The following is a 17,532-nucleotide window of genomic DNA, read 5'->3' on the forward strand; positions in this document are numbered from 1 at the left end:
CTGTTATTGGAGGTACAGGTTTCATCACAGCCATTTGGTGGAAAGGGATGATAAAAACCAAAGGGGAAAGGCAAGAAAACACCATTTAAGAAATAAATGCAAAATTATGAAGCCTCACTCTGCCTCAGAAAGAGATTTTTATGCAGTTTTTGGCATTTACAAATCCTTTGTGAAAAGGTCACCCTCTACTTGGAATCTTATTAATACTGAAGAACGGCCCAGAAAATGTCATGCCTTTTTACCATGATATTTACACAAAAAAGAATGACTAAGCATGTGAAATTTCTTAAGCAGGGTAGCGTAACAAGGCCAGAGAGCACAGTCTTGCAGGAGTGATATGTGTTTTTGCCAGCCTGCCGACCCCACCAGCACCGTGGCGGTGGTGAGGTGATGTCCTGTCACTGTCACCGTGCACAGGGACAAGCGGACAGCCAGCAGCGAGAAGCGTGCTGCTGGCCGGGCGCCAGCCGTGCCGAGCCGTGGCTTTGCCCATGCGGCGGGTGTCCTGCATGGCCCTGCGAGCACGGGGCGAGTGAGCGGGCACGTGCACCAACTGCAGAGACAGGTACAGCTACACTTCTGTACACACAGAGAGACAGACGGACGTGCTTACATATGCTGTAGAAATGTACATATATTTAAAAAATATATAGTTTTATGGATATAGTTATATATAATACAGTCTAAATTATATATAGTGTATATACATACACGAACAATATGCAATATATACAGAGACAGGTAGGCACAGATGTACATGCATATACACACAGTCTCACAGTGTAAGTATACATGTACTATATATACATACACACACAGTACGCTCACACCATATATGCACACAATATATACACATACACAAAAATGTGTATCTATATATACACCAAACATCTTACACACAGTGTATGTATACACAGACACTATATAAATACGCACACAGGTTATACATACTGCCTGGCACGATCAAGCCCCCCACTGCTGTTGAGCCCTGCCATGAAACCCAGCAGATGGGAAACCTGTGGCTGAGCTGGGGCAGCTGTCCCCTCACCCCACAGCCACCACTCCTTGTCCCCGTGCCCCAGCAGCAGGCACTGGTTTTGAGCACTGGGACTACCAGAACAAAGGCTACGGCACACTTATCGGCTAGTAAGAAAATAAATCTTTATTGGGGAAAAAAAGCTTCCATTTGGCAAACGTTTAGTTACGGCAGTATCAGCAGAAAAAATCCTAAATATACAACCCAGAGCACACAGAGAGCTCCTCGGTGGGAGCAACAGGGCTCTGCCAGCAGCCTGCGGGGCTGTGGGTTCGTCCCTGGCTGCTGGGGGGGGGAGCAGGGATGGTGCTGGCGTGGCGACACATGCAGGGTGCTGGCGACTTTCTGCTGGTTTGCATGCACCACGGTCACCGCTGACACAAGCTGTCAAACCTGCTTCTGAATTTTTATTTTGACTTGCAAACCTCTTTTTGTTGCTGTTGTTAGAAGAGACTCAGAAGCGGGCTGTCCCCAGCTCACAGAGCACCACGGTGGCGGCTGCTGCTTGCGGCTGTTGGTGACCGCGGTCAGTGCTCACTTCCCTCCTGGGTGGGGGGAAAGGGCACCGTCCCCCGAGCCAGAGTGAACAGGGAGCTTTCACCAACAGGTGGGCTTCGAGCAGTGAAGATCAAACAACTGGACTTTTCTACCTCACCTGTGGGTGAGGGTGCTGCAAGTCACACCTGAGAAATGCGACTGGGGAAATGCGTGGGCACCTGCAGACAAAGCACCGCCTCCAGGAGGCTGCAATGCCCGGTCCCTGCCTGCAGACAGCCCTGTGGGGTGGCTTTCCTTACAGGCTGCACACACTAAAAAACGGGGGCTGCAACAGCCCTGTGCTGGCCCTTATCCATTACAGGCTGTATAAGAGAAAATGACTTGCCTTAATCAGTCGCTACATAATAATCCTTGCATGACACAGACCAACCTCTGTATTTAGCCTTCCTATGATTAATGTCTCTTGCTTTTGCAGAAAAAAAAAGAGGAAAAAATAAAAGGTTTTTCTTCCTTTTCTGTTCCTCAGTAGCAAGCAGACAACCAAAGGGCTGGCCCCCCGGGAGCCCGATGGGGGTGCAGAACCCATGGCCCTGGCTGAGCGCACCGAGGTGAGGGCACCGAGCCCAGCTGGGGCTCACGGCACTGCTGACGGCGGCTGTCCATGCTCACTGCTGTGAAGGAAGGCTCACGGCTAGTCTTTAAAGCCTGACTCATGTTTTTTAACACTTGGGATCATCAGTGCCAAGAAGCAAATATTATGGGACAAGGCACTGAATCCTCAGTGATTTATCTGCTTTTATTTTAAATGATTACCCTGGATGCCCTTTTACCTAAGTAGAAGTGTAGGGCTTCTTTAGAAACAATATCTTGCTAATTGTACCAGAGTCATTTTGCTGCATAAAACATCTTATTTCATAAAGATGTGAGTGCTGCAGTATAATGAATGCCTGCCTGGGGAAATTAAAGTAATCAACTGCCAAGGCCAACACATTTTAGAATGAGCACAGAAAAAAAAATGTAGATAAGGGCTTTTAAGCCATCGGGTGGAAAATACACACATAATTCTTTGACCGGTTTTAAAATATGAACAAATGTAATTTCTTCATCAACTAGGGAGATAAAAAGCTGGCTCTGGCAAGCAGGGATTTCCACCCTCTGCTGAAAATTGTCCCTCGGAAGGAAACACCGAAGCCGTTTCAGCAAGACATCCCGGCCCCACCGAAGCCCCAGCTGCCTCCCACGTGCGGTCAGCCCCGGGCCGGTGCTGGTGGCCACGGGCTCGTCCCATCACAGGGGGGCACGTGGGCACTGAGTGGGGCCACAGCAGGGCACGGAGCCAGGCTGGCATGTGGGCACCGGTGTGCTGCCGGGGCTCCAGGCCTTCCTTAAATAAAGGAAAAATCATCCTGTCCAAGGGAATTTTGCCACTTACTCATCTGTGAGGTGCAATTGTTTGCAAAACTCTTGTAGGATGAAAATGCGCTCCAGAAGCAGTAAGCGTCATTGTTCTGCCACCTGGCAGGGACGTGTTGGTGCCATCGCTTAAATAACTGCTGCTGTGCGCCCGGAGCTCTCTGGGCAGGAGGTGCCTGGGACGTGCGAGGCGCCACTGCCCCGCAGCAGCACGGGGCCGGGCACGCTGCTGCCTGTGTGACTGCCGGCGCTCTGCCTCTGGTGCCGTGGCTCTTTCTAATGGGCTCTTCCTTTTTTTTCTTTTCAAAACGACTTCCATTGTAGTTGTGCTGGACAACTCGAGCACTGCACACGTTTTAATGAAGGCATGGGACATCCATAAAAGACTATGCCACAGATAAAAGAGGGAATACATCATGTTTATTACTTGTTACATCAAATTGAATTGCCCTGATGAGCTGATGCTTAAAGCCAGTTGGAACTGAGTGGGAAACGACTACTGTGTGTGTGATTTTAAAACCTAAGGCATAGTCATTTCAGAACCGCTGCTCCCCACCCTTCCTGGTCCCTTGCTCTCTCCCCTAGATGACATGTTCCCACCACTTCTGGACAAGCACTGGAGTGGACAGGACGGTTTCAGCTACTTTGAAAAGCACAAAATGCTTGGATACTTCAGCTTCTCTTTTATAAAATTCAGTCCCAATCCAAACCTTTATTTGTCTAATCCAAAACCAGGCCTGCCATCCTTGCACCAAGACCCACCAACGGCTCCTGCCTCTGTCAGTGATGCAAGCACTGAAATCTTAGCAGATCTGGCAACAAACAAAGCTTTTCAGCCCTCTGTTTCACCAAACCAGTTTCTAGTCTGTGTGTGAGCTCGCCTTAGCCCCCCCCGGCAGCCAGCAGCTGGGCACAGCAGCCGCAAGGTGCGTGCAGGACGCTCTCTCGGGGCAGGTGCCACCTCCTCCTCCTGTGTGCAGATGGCTGCCTCCTGCACAGGCACGGGGGGATGCTGAGGTCAGCCCCCCTGGCACGATGCTACCCCTCCAAACAGCCCCCAGGTTTACCTTCTGCTCGCTTCTCATCCTTTCACAAAGTCACTTACTCTTGGTGACAGGTCACCACCATCCCGAGGACCAGTCTGCAGCAGTGATTTATTACTGCTGGATCTGCACAGCTCTATAAAAAGAGCCAATTCTATTTTTTTTAGCTGACACTGACAATTACAGATAGCTGACCATTTTTCTTACGAGCTTCAGCTTGCGGCTTTTTCATTCCTGAGCACCTCTAGAAGCTACCAAAATGTTTCAAAGCCTGAAGAGAAAGCTCCTATTCTGTCCAGCCTATCTAAATCTCCTTTGTGGGTCAAACAGTACTCACCTGTGTCTGTACCGGCACTGCAGAGAGCCTGGCAACCAGCAGGATTTCAGGAGAGATTAGTTTGTCTGGCTAAGAACCTGAGCTAAACTCCTCCAGATGTATTCTTGGCTCTCAGACGGAATTAGTTTCAGATAATTGGGATTACAAATCATCAGAAGAATTTGCACTGTTATGGACCCAGGACAGACACTGGCACTGGTAGTGCAGAGACTCATGCTCCAAAAATCTGGTTTTGAAGCTGAAACGTGTTTTCCAGAAATGGGCTCCGGAGTAGATGAAAAACCTGCCTGGCCCTGGAGGGCACCGAGGGCCACCCCTGACCACGGTGCGCTGGGTGCTGCACCGAGAACTTTGCTGAGGAGCAAGGAGCTGACGGGCAGCTGCAGGTTTGGCTCATCAAAACCGTGACCCAGTTTGTAGGAAGCAGCTTTCTGAACAGTGAAGGACAGATTGCTTTTTTTTTTTTAAAAAAAAAGAAAAAAAAATCACCAAAACCTAATTAACACTATATTAAATTATTAGATTGTGGCATCTGGCTGCCCAAGTGCTGTGATTGCACATATTCTTTCCAATGCTTTAAAACTTGCTTTGAGTTGGTTAAAATTCATTTAAAATCATTAGCGGATGTCCTTTCAGACAAAGATTAGCTGGCTCAAGATGTAACACCATTTTTCTAAGACTCAGTAGCTCTTGGTGCTCTGCATGTACCCAGCCCAAGGGTCTTACAGCTGCTCCCGGTGCACACCACCGTGCGGGGGGTGCAGTGCCCACAGCGCCCAGACCCCACGGTGCCCAGCCCGACTGCCCCCACATGTGGCTCTAGTCGTAAAACACTAGTAGCAGCCATCACAGCTTTGTAACTTTTTGGCAGGAGCTATTCACACACTCAGATCGGGCTGACGCCTTGCCTCAATGAACGAGGTAACTGAAGTTTCTGCTCTGCGCCCGTGAGAGCGTTGCGGAGGGCAATGGCAGCGCACCTCGTGCAAGACCCCGCGGCAGCAGGGCCCCACGGGCTGGCAGAGGAGCCGCAGCCCTCGTGCCGCTTGCCCCGCAGAGCACACACTCCCAGGCTCTGGCCGGCCCGGCAGGCTCGTGACCAGCACCGTGCACTCCAGCATGCTCAGCTCATCACGCCCCGTGCTGGGATCCTGCGATGGCTGCAATGTGGTTCGAGCTTTAACAAGCAAGACTTAAAAGCTTACATGCTGTTTAGTCCCCTATATAATTTGTACTGGGATTCTTACCAGGGATAAAGAAAGACTATTTTGTGCAACTCGATACACAATGTGCTGGCTGTATCTACCACCTATTCTGTACAACTCTGCTTCCTCATTTAAATGAACCAACACATTGATTATATCCTGCTGGCTTTAATAAGCTCTGTGAACTATTGTTCTTGCCAAAAGCAGCTGTAGCTGCCTGTTACAATGGTCTCAGCTTTGCACACCAGACGCGTGGCTATTGTGCTACTGCCGCAGCCGCATCCCTTTGGAATGCAGCTAATAAATCAATGCTTTTTGTGTGGTTTCGTGCCCTGGTGTTTTGGGTTTCCAGCATTAGGGCAAAAAACAAGAGCAACTCAAGAGGAAGGGCTGGGGAGAAGGGCAGTGCTGCAGGCACCGGCATCACCCATGTGCCTGGCAGCCCTCGCTCTGCGGGGCCGAGGCACGGGGGCTTGGTGCTGGGCACAGCCACTGCAGCGTGGTGCAGAGCAGCTGCTCTTGTTCCACGGTCACAGCCAGGCAGCTGCCACCGAGAGGCATCACTGGGCTTGTCCGAGGTCTCCCGGGGAGCCTGAGCAAGGGCCAGCACAGTGCCCGCACACTACAGTGACAGGTTTTTGCTGCCTCCCCCACAAACCTCCCTCAGGTCTGCAACAGCCCTGGGTGGGAAGGTGGGAGCGTGAGCTCGGGATCGTTGCTGTGCCACAGGAGGGGCTGTGAGGAGAAGGCAGCTCGTGCAGGTAGGAATGCAGTGTAAGGGCCTTTCATCTGGATAATTACTAATGAAAAGCTTGTTCCTCATGTGGGATTTAACTTTATATTTCAATCTTTAATCTACAGATTTTAGTTATGTTTGTGACCAGCTTGGAAATGGAAATAACTGAACTTTTCAGACATGAAAATAATGTATTCACAAAGCGGAGATTAGAGGTTTAGAGATTCATTCTCTATTCTCCTTGATTTGATATGGGGAAAGAACTTGAAAGAAAAAAATAGACCTTTTCAGATCCCTTCACTTTTTAGAGACGTTTGGGCAGCCTCACATCCCTCTCTTTTCCTGAGGACCTGTAGATATTTATAGTTACCTTGGATTTAGTCTCATTGGAGGTAGATACCCCAAGCTAATTCCTGCTCATCAGCTTTTCTAGAAGCAAGGAATTTTTTTCTTTTCCCTGCTGCAGAGTCAGAACTGCAGCAAAATACAACCATAAAAATGGCTTTGTCGATTGCCACCAAATCCTGATGGAAATCCTGCCCTCCAGTAGCTAGAAAGGCCCTGACCAGATTTAATTGTAATGGCACCAAGGAACGGGCAGGGTTGTTGTTCCTGCTCTGTTTGATACTCCTGGACTTGGTAGGAGTTCAGTGCACTGCATCATGAGGTCCCTTTGACAGCATCCCGACCTGCCACACACACAGTGCCGCGTCCTGGGGCTGTAACGGGGCTACTCTTCCAGTGAGCAGACCCTTGCACTTCATCTTGTTGCACAGGTCATTTGCGGGCAATTTTGCTGCAATGGTGAAGTTTTCCACTAAGTGCAGTTCTGCAGATGTCTGTGACATTTTTATAACTCTCACTTCTGCTCTGTTACCAGCATCTGCCTTTTATGTTTCATTTTTCTCCCTTCCCCATTTCTTGCTCAGCATGCAAAGAAAGGAAAAAAGAAAACAGAAGTCTAGCCTAAATCCACTTAAGATGAGTGCATGCAGGCAGATGACACTGCAGGACTGGACACCATCTGTTCCACTTCAGAGATCTGTAGCACGTAGGTGAGAAAGAGCCTCAGTGGAGGTTATTTAAAATACAACACTGGCTATTTCCTGCCTCTCCAAAGAGGGAGTTTCTCTAAGAAATCGTTCGGTATTCTGTGTGATGAGAGGTATTTGTACAAAGCAGAATCCCAGATGAACCATGAAAGGACTCCCTGACACACTTTCCCGTTAAATACACATAGATATATCGGGGGGAGATGGACATGGACAGATCTTGGTCCCCATCCAAGTGAATTAAAATCCCATTGCCGTGTCTCAACGCTTCTATTATTTTTTATATCTCTGTGTGCATATGCATATATAAGCAGCTGTGATTTTCCCACAGGAGCTGCAGCTGATGCAAATTCAACAAACTTCAAATGGGATCATTTTGACACAGATGCCTTGACTCAGTAAAAGAAAAAAGAAAAAGCGAACAGCAAATCGACCTGAGAAGGAGAAAGTGTGGTGCTTTTGCCACCTCGGCTCAGGGCAGCGTGCGGGGAAGCAGCCGAGACCCCTGGCAGCTCTGCGGGCTGCCCCGGCCGTGGCAGCACAGTGGCCGAGCCGGGCAGGCGGCTGCGGGGCTGTGGCCACTTGGCCGGAGCATCCCCTTCATGGGGACGGCAATGCCTGCCGACCGTCCGGCTGCACCAGGGCTGCTGCACGCTGCCTGCAAGGCAGCTTCCATTGCATTTGCCTTAGTGCTGACTCACTTCACCTTTAATGCGTTTTGGCAGGGCTGAGGTATTTATTTTAGTAAACTAGTGAAAACAGTTTTGAGCATGTTGGCAATCCACGCAATTCTTGTCAAGTCACTGCTTTTTCAATGCAGTGGCTCGGATCGACCTGACTTAGCTCTAAGCATACACAATCAATCAAGATCAAACTTTACACTGTATACAATTTTCTCATTTTTAATAACCTGCACAGTGAAATATTCTGCTAGCTCTGACGTGTCACGGGCTCACACTGAGAGGCATGAGCTTATTCGGCTTTCTCTAATCCATTACAACGTTTCCATTTTACTCTTCTCCTGATAGAAGTCAACTGGATATGTAAGAGCTTGGCGTGGATTTTGACACTACGACATAGGACAATGGTGAGCAATTTTGGTGATACACCATCTCTGACTGCAGCAAAATCCTAAATTATATCCCATTGTCCACTGCGACTTTTAATTTTTATTTCCCGTGTGATTTAAGATCCCATTGTCCTGTTCCACCTTGTGACCTGAACATTGATTTCCTATTAGGATATAGATCTACTTGAACGCTCATAAAAAATGTGTGCTCCTGCTTAGCTGCTCAGTTATCACTCTTCACTTGCAGCAGACCAAATTCTGCAAAGTCACAGAGCTGTTCCAGAACCAGGATTTTTGAAGGATCTCACATGGGACGCTGGAACTAGCTGAGGAGGAGTATCTATGGAAGAACACCGAAAGCAAACCTAGGCTCAGAGGTAAACACCTCTGCCAAACTGATTCAGAATTTTACTATGAAAAAAACCTCAGTTCTGCAAACCACCCACCCCCAAAAACCAAACACTCATACCTGCTCTTGTTCTTGCACCGCACAACAGGCTTGGGAAATATTCTGCTGTCTTCCTCTGCAGAGAAAATATAAAACTTCCTATCTTGTTTCGCTTACACAGAATGGCACTGTAAGACAGATATCACAACAACAATTTGGGAGTCTCTGCAAAAGCCACCGCTGTCAGTCACCTCCATGACCAGCATCATTCCAATAAAACATTTTATGGGAACGCAATTGAATTACAGGCTAAACCACCACCCACCCAGGCTTAAGAGCAGCATTTTGTTCTTTAAGCAGCTATGTTTCCCTTCCAGTAGAGCTTTACAACCTACATACTACATTACTTCTCAAATCTGTTTTTAAGTGAAGTTGGTTTGTAATGCAGCTACATGTGCCTTATTTGATAAATCTGGCTTTTAGTAAATGCCCTTAAGCCAACTCTTTAAAAGTAGAGTGCACGTTTTATAAACGTGCTTCATAAATAGTAATATTTTCTAATTTCATAGGACAATAAGAACAAATCACCAACTTCTTTCAGAAACAGATTATTTCCTAGTAGACAATACATTGATCCTAACAGATTTGCATCATTTTCCAGACTTTCAAAGAACAGCTATTACCGTTCAATTCTCATGCTTCATTAAGCAAGTTAAAACCTATACATTGCGAGCTTTTCCTTGGGGAAAAAAAAATAAAAAAATCAGCAGCCGTGTTTAATGGCCTCACAGGGAAATTCCGATATCCACCCTCTGCCGGTGAGCAGTCTGCCTTCTGACATGCAGACGAGCGAGACGTGCACCGGACTCCTGTGATCATCAGGGTGACACAATTTTAGTAGGAAGTGCTGGGCACTGTGTAGAACTTAATTGACTCTGTGTGCTGTAAACTCAGGGACTGACTGTCGCTTGGCATCACTGATGTCTCCATGATGGTTCCCAGTCAGACAGGACGATGATGGAAGTCGTCTTTCTCCTTTTCTCTTCCCCAGCCCATCCGGTGTGACCCATCCTTGTCTCGCTCTGCCTTTCTGGGAGCAGGCTGCGGTCCTGGTGCTGGGCAAGCACCGGTGCTGCTGGGGCAAACTGGGGCTGGGGGTGGCCACTGCCTGAGGAGAGGAGAAAAGAGGAGCTGGGGCCAGGGGCCAGCCCAGGGGAGCCCTGAAATCCATCCCAGGGCTGTGCCTGAAATCCCCCAGGAAACCCAAGAGACCAAACACATGGATCCATGGCATCTGAATCTGACTCCAAAGCCTTAATTGAAGGTCACCTTGTGCCTTCGTTCAGCGTTTATTAGTTTTCTTCTTTGCGTAGTCCTTCACGAGCATTACCGGTGATGAGCAATGACAGTTTGTGTATATGTGTGCGCATATACACACACACATATATACACACTTCCTTATATCTGAATACTATGCCAAAGAAATTATTTCACATCATTTCTAGTGTCATCTTTGATTAATTTTTGTCTCTTTTCTCATTATGGCTCATCCCTCATTTCAAAGGTGTCCTTCAACCAGGACACTGGGAGAGAGCTGAGAAGTGAAAAACAACAAGGAGTAAGCTAAAGGTAGAGCCTCAGAAAACATTTCAAGCAGTAGCACCTCTGGCTTAACACTCCCATCCCCAAACTGCTTCTTCCGTGTAGGATTTCCTCTCCAGCGAATTAGCTGTCCTCAGAGCTGATTCATTGCCTCACAATGGCTATACATTCCCTCTTACATCTTATTAATCAGACTAAAGGAATGAATGCATATGTCTCTGAGAATAACAGTGGGGCACATGACAGCTAAATGGAGCCAAATATGCAGAAATATAAACATCCTCACGCAATTTATGCCCTGCTCCCCCCACCCCCCACAGCGCAGTGTGTCCGGGTGACCACGCTCCCGAAGGTTAAATGAGCCTGTTCCTGCTTCACAGCCCAGGCACCACAACCCAAGTGGCAATAAAGCAGTTGCAGGGAAAGGCCCACAGCTCCACGGCCTGCTGGCTCCCTGGCGCAGAGTGCCCGTTCTGCCGAATTACCAGATGATACCCTTTGTGACAGAGGCTGTAAATCGCAGCCAGGACTTGCAACGGTATCACTATTAATAAAGTTTGAAAATACCATAAACAGAGCTCATCTCGGCAGATGTCTCATCTTAAGGCTTGATGACAAGGTCAGCAGCACTTAAATGCATCCTTCAGCTCAGGTCAATCCTTTCTGCGCGTCCTGTTTTATGACTGCTCCTGCCACAGCCAGCCTCCATGCCCCACTGTGCCCTTGAAATGCCACCTGAAGACCTGCTGGATTCATGCATTGCCTTGAAACACCACTTTGTAATACCACCGTGTCCTGGTTTCAGCTGGGATAGAGTATATTTTCTTCGTGCTCGCAGGTACGGTGCTGTGCTTTGGATTTAGAATGAGAATAATGCTGTTAACACACTGATGTTTCAGTTGTTGCTGAGCAGTGCTCGCACAGCCAAGGACTTCTCAGCTTCTCCTGCTGCCCTGCCAGCGAGGAGGCTGGGGGTACACAAGGGGTGGGGAGGGGACACAGTCAGGACAGCTGACCCCAACTGGCCAAAGGGATGTCCCACACCATGTGGCCTCACGCTGAACAGGAGTACTGGGGGGGTTGGCAGCCGTTGCTTGGAGATGGGATGGGCATCGGTCAGCGGGTGGTGAGCGACTGGGTTGTGCATTGCTTGCTCTGCATATTCTTGTGTTTTTTGTTTTTTTTCCCTCCTTCCCTTTCCTCTTACCTTACCCTTTTTTTTTTTTTTCCTCATTCTTATTAAACTGTCCTTATCTCAACCCATGAGTTCTGGCATTTTTCTTTTCAATTTTCTTCCCTATCTCACTATGGGGGAACGAGCAAATGGCTATGTGGCATTTAGCTGCCCACCACGTTAAATCGCAGCACACCAGCGTGTCTGCAGGAGAGTCTGGTGCTCATCTGCACTGCAGAAAGCACATTGTCAGTCCCTGACCCCGAGCCTAACACAGGTAGATTTGTTTTCTGTGTAACATCCCATAAAGGGTCACTGTCTTGAAATCCTTCAGAGGATACTGCTGGCCTGGGCATCGGGCCCTGAACTCTGCAGTCCAGCTGACAGCTCTTGTACCACATTAGAAGTGTATTTTAGAACAAGGTCAGACAGCATGTTACACCACACCTCTTACATAAATGGAAAATCAATGTACATAAAGCTACTTGACTTCTTGCAAGACATGCCTTAGTTGCAACATCTGGAACACTCACCACCACCACCACCACCACTTACCAGCAAGGATATACTGCTTTGGTTAGAAAATGGTTTTCCACATTTGGATGTCTACTGCAGAAAAATCACAGTTAAGAAGAAGTAGTCCAAGACGCAGGATATACAGAAAATAAGAACAAAAAAGACAAGGGAGTCCTAAATATTTCCTTTTCAATGTCAGTGAGCCTTTGACTAGCAAAGGCTGAGGAGCACGGCACCAAGAACATCCCCCTGCAGAGACCTCTGTCCGCTCTGACCAGAGATGACTGCCCCAGCGTGACAGGAACAGCACTAGAAAGCCAGCACTGCTTAATTCTGTTAGTGCATGTGACAAACAAGAATAATTATATATATAATTATATGACTCAGGCTAGTTAATTATCACAAGGAAAAAAAAAAAAAAAAAGCCCACAACAGAACAATGAACAGCATTTCCCAAGATTACTGCAAGCCTTTAAAACCAGACTGCCTTTCAAGCAGCCGTTATCAATTTCTAATTAAACCCAACTCTAAGTGCTTTTGCTAAAATGGAGCCAGTAACAGAAATTTAATAGGATGCTTTTTGTTGTAACCATGTGAGCAAACAGTTAGGATCATCTTACAAAGGCACCATCCCTGACTGGCAGCAAGTGCTCTGCTGTGTACTCACAGCAAACTGAACACTGCATTGGCTTATGCCACATTTCATTTTTCATGTATGTTTTTGCAACACATAAAACAAACACAAGACCCACCAACACAAGACCATCCAAGAGGCCATGTTAAAAAGAACATCCTTCTGTTTTTTGCTGAAAATCTATCCTATATCTTCTTGGTCAAAAAGATATTTCGCATTTAAAATTTTCACCAGAAATGGAGCATTCTCTCCAGCGTTGCAGATGGTGAAAAGGAAAAAAAAAAAAAAGTCATCACTCAGCGGCACGTAGGAAGCCCGAGTATGTGATTATACAACACAGAAACAGTTTGTTCTTTGCCTAATACAAAATTAAACATTATGAAATTCACTGAGTGATATGTTTTGTCCCATGAGAGATTTGCTTCAGTAACACACAGACAAAAAAAATGCTCGTCTTTCATTACCACACCAGTTTTTAACAGTTGGGAAATACAACTTCACTCCTCAAATGAGCAGACTAGATGAAAACAGTGTTCTACCTCCCCCGCCCCCCCCCCCCCTTTCCTTTTTCCCATTGAAATTTTCCATTTTGATTAAATGTCCTCTTTATTAGTACCTTCTGTTTTATTTCATCTTTCTGGCTCATTTTCTCCTACTATTAACCTTTTTTCTCCCCTACACATTTATTATTCATTTTCTTCATTTGCCAAGGGCAACATGTATCTGTATGCATATGTTGGGAAAGAAGCGATGAGGAAAAGGGGAGAAACAGAAGAGAATACAGATAGAAAATGCGTGAAAAATCATTGATAAGGAGCAATTGCTGGAAACATGCTGGGTTTCATTATAGACTTAAAAAAATGATAATTTAGCATACCACTAAGACCAACTAAATTGGTTGAAAAGTCACTTCGCATGAAAAATAAAAATCCTCTTTTGTCCTGTTTTGTTGGTAATCTGCTATGGACCAATTCTAAGCACACAGCCCTTTCTCCTCTCTTGCTGCGTCTAAGAGGGAGTTAATCCCTTGACACTAATTAAAGCCACATCTCTGCATTAAGACCTATTTTATCAAGAAGAAAACAGGCAAAAACAAGTAATTTCTGTTCTCTGAGCAACTCTCACGCTACTTTTAGTAACAGATTTTCAGATGCCGCACTGAGAAAGGGAAGAAGTGCTGTCAACCACGTGCTTGGTCCGCGAACTCCGCGTCAGCCCCCAAGAGGACACGTGCGGCAGATAGGACGAGGAGCGCGTGTGCCAGCTCCCGCACCCGCCGGCTCCATGAGGCTGCAGCACGAGCCCCATTCTGGGCCCGCCGGCCTGCAGCTCACCCAAAGAGCACCACAAGTCTCCAGGCAGAAACCTGGCGCAGGAGGAAGGGAGAAAGTGGCCGTGCTCTCCCTGGCGACATTCCTGGGGGAACCGCAGTGCCCAGACCTTCCAGCCTCCTGTCTCGCAGGCTGGTGGTTGCTGAGATCGCGAGTCCTGCCCTGCAGCCGGTGTCCCACCGCGCCCTCACAACGGCGCCTGCAGAGCGCCACAGCAGCCAGGGAGCTGGGGAGATGTCACCTTGGAGGGGCTGCGCAGTACACCCGGCCCCAGGCCGGAGGAGAGGCGGCCGCAGGCGAGGGGCTGCGGATGGCTGTGAGCGGGAGGGAGGGCAGGGCAGGGAGCCCCACAGACACTGCTCGCCTGGAGACCAGGCTTACACCTGCAGCACCCGCTCCCAACTAGAGACCAGCATCTTGCACTTGTATTAGCAAGGATCAAGAGTGTTATATTGCAGGAAGAGAGAATCTGGCCCATAAGTTATGTATTTCGTTGACATATTTCAATGCCTGCATTTGCATTTACAATCCAATGAAAAATTTATGACTGTTAAACTCATCTGTATGTCTTAATTAAACACAAACAATCATTTCTAAATAACTGTTTACCATATTGCATATTCCTTTCTGCAATTAATCTCAATGACTCCTTCTCCTTGTAAATAAATACAGGAGGCGTCACCTTCCGTCACATCGTACTCATAGCTGCATCCAGTGGACGATGAAGAGTCACGCTGACATTTCAAGAGAGTGGTTACCTGCTTAATATATAGATTGGAAATCCTGTCATTTTTGAATAGATGCCTTGTTCTCCTGCTAACTATTTGTTCTGAGAAAAGCCTCTGAGAGAGATTTATAGGACAAGTGCTATTTAAACATTAATCTTCACGCAGGGAAAGAGGGAAGCAGGCTGCTCTCAGGGTTTCACCGAGGGATAGGGGACCTGTAGAAGGGATGCTGAGCCAGCCCCTGCCCCGCAGCCCAGCGTTGGCTCTGCTCACGCTCTCCTCCATGGTGACAACCTGTGCCGTGGTTTGGGGACAAGATGTGGAGGTGCCAGAGAGCAGAGGAGCACCTGTGGCCTCCAGGAAGGGCCGTACCTGCAGCCATCCTCAGGCGGGGTCGGCTGCCCTGAGCACAACGAGGCCTGGTTCCTGCAGGCGCACCCGCTGCTGTGCCCGCCCGTCCCCATCCCCATCCCTGTGCCCCCAGACACCCGCTCTGCTCGCAGGGGCAGGGGCAGCAGCGGCAGTGACCCCGTGGGGCAGGCCAGGCAGCCAGCAGCCGCTCAAGGAGCTGCCCCACACGGCTCCCTCCGCCTGTCCCCACTGAGCCCAGGGCTCCTCGAGCAGCACAGCCTTAGGATTCAGCTGCAGCCCGTTTCCTTTCAGGCATAAAAAAATGAAATAGCGATCTACTGATAGGTTCTGATTGGTAGATGGCTCCAAATGAAATAGCGTTTGTCCTGAGAACAAGGTGAATAAAAGACTTAATGGAGTTCAGTGATGCAATACAAATAACTGTGTCCCTTTACATTACCAGTAACACACGCTGCACCCTCTCTGGATCCCTGTTCTCTCAAAACACTCCACCAGGAAGCCGTTTGTAAATAGGATGTCTTGCTTAGTGTCCTCTCCTAAACACCACATTAATCACCCTTTAAGAATGCATGGTCTCAGGCAATACGCCCACGTTGGGGCCAAGGAAGACACAGCTCCTATCTCCAGCCCTGCAGTGGCTGCAGCGTGGCTGTCAGCCCGCGCTGTCCCCCTGCATCCGAAGCCAGGCGTGCGGCACCCCTGGGCACAGCGGTGCCGGTGCTGCCAGGCACCGCGTCCACAGAAGCGCAGGGACACCTCGCAGCCCCCGGTGCGGGAGCTGCTCTGAGCTGCAGGCCCGGTGCCATCAGCTGTGCACAGCGAGGTCCTCACGGCGCCTCGGCGAGGAGGTGCAAAGGAGGCTGAAGGGTATGTGACAGCTCAGGAGACCGCTAATTGTCTGTGAAGGATTTCTCCTCCAGATCACGGGTTTATATTGTCCCCAGGTTGGTGCTAGTGACTGGAAGCTATTTCCATCTAGAGACCCACATGAAATAAAGTTGAGTGATCGTCCCAGGCTGGGTCTTAGCAGACTGTCTCTCACAAGCTCCCATTACTACTCACTCAGGAAAGGAGTGGCTGAAGTGTAACTGCAAAGGGAAGAACCGTCCTCTGCCGTGCTCAGCCCCACAAAATCCAGCTGGTTTGGTGCGGCAGCGAGGCGGGGAACGCCGGCAGCACTGCCCTGAACACTCCTCTCCCACAGCACCAGAAACTTTCTACTCTTAGGCCTGTCAGTTTGCCAGCTTCCATGAGCACCGAATTCCCCAATGAAATCAAATTCTTCAGAAGTGGCTAAATTTGTGTATGTTAATTTTTTTCTAGCGCTACCAGTCTCATATTCGCAGTTGTTTATTTACAACAGTTGTTTACCCAATCTTTGCTGTAAACACATTTTCACAGGTCAAAAGCATAGCATGAAAGTCACCAAAAATATTTGTACCATGAAGATTTTCATCTGGTAAATTCAATCAGGAAAAAAAAGTGGGGGGGAGGTTGAAAGAAGCAGAATGATGACTGCTATTCCCCTAACCCTCACTCCCCGCTCTCTGCCAGTGCTGCAAAGGTACGGCCGTGCTGTCTGCAAGCCCCGTGCAGGTGCTCGATGTGAGGGGACCCAGCGCGGTGCCCTTCGGTCAGTGCCCCGGCACGCAGCCCTCCAGCCTCCTCCTGAGGCTCGCGCTGCTGGGCGGGGACTCTGGCCCAAGGCTGCCGGGGGAGGCTGGAACAGGGAGCATGCTCTCCGAGTTATTGCACGACATCCTAAAAACACGACCTCTGGCAACCAGCTGTGACATGCATCTACCACGCACCAAGAAACCCCCACGTTACAGCTGCATTTGCCATTGCGCACGAGCTTCCTGCTGAGGCAGAAATAGCAAAACGCAAAGGCCAAGGATGAACAGTGGCCCAGCTTCCCAAATTCAGCAGCAAATGATACCCTAGTACTTTAATTGACCCCAGAACAGTTTGCTTAACTTCTAGTTACGAAGTTTGGTGGCTGGGCAGGAGGTTACACATGCGGATGGAAAACTGCAGGAAGGAAAAAGACTCCAGAACTCACGGCAACCCTCTCTGGACTGCATGGACTGAAACTGCTCCAGCTGGAGACTCAAAATTGTCTCAAACAAATGCAACTTACTGTCTTTTTCCTGTCTTGCAGTCCCTAACAAAGCTGTTTTCATTATCTGAGAACCCCCTGGTGAAACGTTAGCATCTCAAGTAACCATTCTAAGTGGAACCAGATTAGGAAAGCGAACGGACAATACAAGCAGAGAAAACAGGTATCATTTTCTGTATATCAGTTTCTATTAGCTTCAGAGGCAGGTCTCTATTATACCCACCATTTGTCTGTGGTCAGAGTGCATTTGACAAATTGGAATTGAAATGTGTCTGCTGA

At 48.4% G+C, this 17,532-nt stretch overlaps 1 long non-coding RNA gene across 8 annotated transcripts in view; it reads right to left on the bottom strand.

The window, feature by feature from the left end:
• Positions 1 to 6,802: 6,802 nt before the first annotated feature.
• LOC121057733 overlaps positions 6,803 to 17,532 on the bottom strand; it is a 175,622-nt gene continuing 164,892 nt past the window's right edge. For 7 of the 8 annotated variants that reach the window (XR_005813914.1, XR_005813911.1, XR_005813907.1 and 4 more), the window contains one exon: positions 6,803 to 9,945. This is a non-coding gene — a long non-coding RNA (uncharacterized LOC121057733). Of the gene's footprint in view, positions 9,946 to 12,108; positions 12,163 to 17,532 lie in introns of all 8 variants that reach the window. The other variant, XR_005813908.1, reaches the window with a different exon arrangement.

This window comes from Cygnus olor, chromosome 20 (genome assembly GCF_009769625.2).
Source record: "Cygnus olor isolate bCygOlo1 chromosome 20, bCygOlo1.pri.v2, whole genome shotgun sequence".
Lineage (NCBI taxonomy): Eukaryota > Metazoa > Chordata > Aves > Anseriformes > Anatidae > Cygnus > Cygnus olor.